The sequence below is a fragment of the Seriola dumerili genome, unplaced genomic scaffold (assembly GCF_002260705.1).
Source record: "Seriola dumerili isolate Sdu_G_001 unplaced genomic scaffold, Sdu_1.0 BDQW01000330.1, whole genome shotgun sequence".
In the NCBI taxonomy this organism is placed as follows: Eukaryota; Metazoa; Chordata; class Actinopteri; order Carangiformes; family Carangidae; genus Seriola; species Seriola dumerili.
In genome coordinates this window covers 613,773-617,073 of record NW_019174585.1, presented here as the reverse complement: position 1 = coordinate 617,073, position 3,301 = coordinate 613,773, and positions in this window count along the sequence as shown.

The following is a 3,301-nucleotide window of genomic DNA, read 5'->3' as shown; positions in this document are numbered from 1 at the left end:
TTGACAGAGCTTGGGTGGATGTTTTAATCAGGGAGGAAATTTTTCACAGCAGATCTATCAAACATCTCGTCAATTTCATTTGTTGACATGGGCAGTTGTAGCTTATTATTAGTCCAAAAAGTGACCGAGAAGGATGACAGGACGTCCCAGCACTCTTAACACCATGTCCTTTGCCATAATTTTAGGAAATGAGAGGTGACAAATAAGCAGTGAATGGAATAAGAAGTACAATTTACTAAGTTATATGCTCAATACTATTTTCGAAGTACGATGCCTGAGTGATGACCGTTACGCTATAACATTTTTCAGTATTATGTCACTTCATACATCTACCCTCTATCACATTTAAGAGGGAAAATATTGTACTTTTTACTCCCATGCATTTATTAAGATCATACAACAGTACTAGTCACTTTGCCAGTTAAACCAACACATGTGAAGATTAACACCTGTGGTCCCTAACCTTATTTTGGCATGTGACCCTTTCCCAAAAAAAGCTGAGCGTCTGTTAAGGGCTCTTACTCACATTTCAGATGTCTAAGAGTCAAATGAGTGATTTCCCCTCTAAACTGTCTCTAGTTTCATTAAAAACTGGTATTGAGAATCAAAAAAGCAAGGCGAAATGATAAACCGAGAAAAGATTAAAAAAAAAAGATGAAACATACATTGTGCAAACTTTTCTCATGAATCATCCCACAACCCAACAGATTTTCTTGTGACTTGGATTTGCAGAGGCCCCAAGCCCGTTAGGTTGGAGCCACGTACTCACCTAGTAACTGTATATTAAAATAAGTAAAAACCTGCCTCCACCTCTACCAGGTACAAAGTCAGAAAAAATTATTCTGCAGAAGCGTACTGTTTGATACTATTAAAGTACATTTAGTGGATAAATACTGTAGTGATACAGGAAAATGTGTATATTAGATATTGTATTGGACTTTTGCTTAAATAAAGGTCTGAGTGATTCCATTACCATTAGAAATAGGTTAAACTATTGTTAAAGCAACAAAGAAATATTGGAATTGTGTAACCTTCCAACCAGAAACAGTCATCAGCCAGACAGTGGACAGAATGACTCGTTGGCATGGTAGATATCAATAGGGCTTCCATTAAGAGACTTCTGGAAACGACCCTTGACTGAGGCTCGTAACTTGGAGCAGCAGTACACATCCTGTCAGCCTCATCAGCCCTTGGCCGGCCCCTGGGATGGTCTTCCAGTTTGGGCAGATCGGCCTCTTATGTCCGTCGTAACGTTGGACCATGAGGTGACAGCAGTAAAGCCACAAAGGGTTGAACTGCAGGATGCCTCGGGGGTGGGGAGGGTGGGGTCGGTGCAGCAGAGTAAGAGTGGGCTGGTTAGTTATCACCACCAGATGTGTCTGTGAAGCAGGCCAGTGAGACCAACCTGTGTGTTCTTCCAAGGCTTCGTTGCTGTAACGGACGGACATTCAGCGCATCTGAATGCAGGCCGCTTGATCAGGGTGAATGCCACCAGAGGGTTTGCCATCGCCAGTTCCCCGGGCCTTTGTAAAGTTTCAGTGTGAAGTCAGACACTGAATAAAAGCTGCGTGAAACGAAGAACATAAAGTGAGGGTTACAAAAGGAAAGAAAAGACCAAGCGTCAGTCAGTTTCATCAATGTAGTCCTGGGAACCTTAAGGTGCTCCTTGAAGGTCTAAACACTGTAAAAGAAGAAAACGGACCTTCTGGCAGCAGAACAAGAGGAGGTAAGTTGTATTAAAACTCTGTATTAGGCAGAGTTATACTGCTTAAACGTACCAGTTTTTGGAACCTCACTGGGTCTTATCAGTGTGGAAATAGTCAAATACATTCGACTTACTCAATACAGACAACCATGGAAATAATATTGCATATGAACATAAATAACCAACAAATATAGAGAAGAAAATAACAATTGGTGTCATGATATCAAAATATTATACAGAAAAATACAAGATAAACATATTAACCATTCAGAATCTATCAGATCATGATAGTATGATGCAGAGCCTCCCACAATATCCTCTATATGTACAAACTTAGACATCTAGAATCTAGATTTTCAAGAAAGAAAGGATTGGAAACCTGCATCTCTCATCACATGAACTCATTACTTCTGCGAAATAGCTGCCATTTGTTTTTTTCAAATTGCAACTCCAGCACCATTCTACAGAAAGCTGCAGTGTGTTCCTAGAACCTACTTTACCTATTTATTTATGTTTGCCTTATCTGCTTTTATTTCTTTATTTGTTTTCAACTGCTTTATTTGGACCTTTGGAACAGCATTTCATTTAGAAGAAATACTGAACTTGAATCTTGGTAATATTTCCATATTCACCATGTCACAACAAGAATCAATAAAGCTGATGCCTTGACATGACTCTTTCCAACTCCACACCACAAAAAAGCCACCACAACTGAGCTCCTGTCTTAAAGTTTCCATGGCTCCTCCATAAAACTCGTGCAGTGACTTCCACACAGAAAACTGTTGAATCATGAGCATAAATTGGTGTGGGAAGTGACTGATAAGTCCTGTTCCTCATCAGTCATTCTCCTCTTCCAACATAATGGAAAGTTTCTGGGCAAGAAAGAAGATCTAAAAGCCGTTCTACCCTCCACCAAATTTATTGTCTCAGGTCATTGAGTCTGTAATTGCTAATTTTCTGATGGATGGCGAAATTCAGGGCCTCAAGATAATGAAGTTTAAATGACAGGCTTCCCAGCATGGTCCTGACGTACCATATCCAAATAAACCTCCACATCATGCTCTCATTCATCATGGCTGCAAAAAACTTTGTTCCATTATTATTCACTGTGTAAGAGCAGCTCAAAGATTGCCACTGATGATATCAGATCACGACAGAGCAATTAGGAGCGGAATCTTTCCATTACTAATTGTCCACAAACTATATTACAGCTGCCAGCAGCTGTCTCTCGACGCATTGGGGCAGCCAACAAATCATCTCCGGTACTAGGGGGGATATCAATGGAAAACTTGTCATTTCACGCCATTGGAAATTGGAAAAAAAAAGCGCTTTCCATCCCTCTGATAAGTTGTGAATCAATCATGCATTCATCTGCAATGTCCACGTCACCGTTTGATGTCCTCCAGCCTCTCCAAGCTTCATCTGGTCAATATAATCTCAAGTAATCGATCAGCTTCGTTCAACGCTGATCCCGCTGCCTTTACTTTAGCAGCGATGTATAACATTTCTCCTGACGACGGGGGATCACATGCTACAGTTCAGGAGAGCCCAAGCTGAACGTAAAACACGTTGGAAGACAATTCATACTCCAGCGCA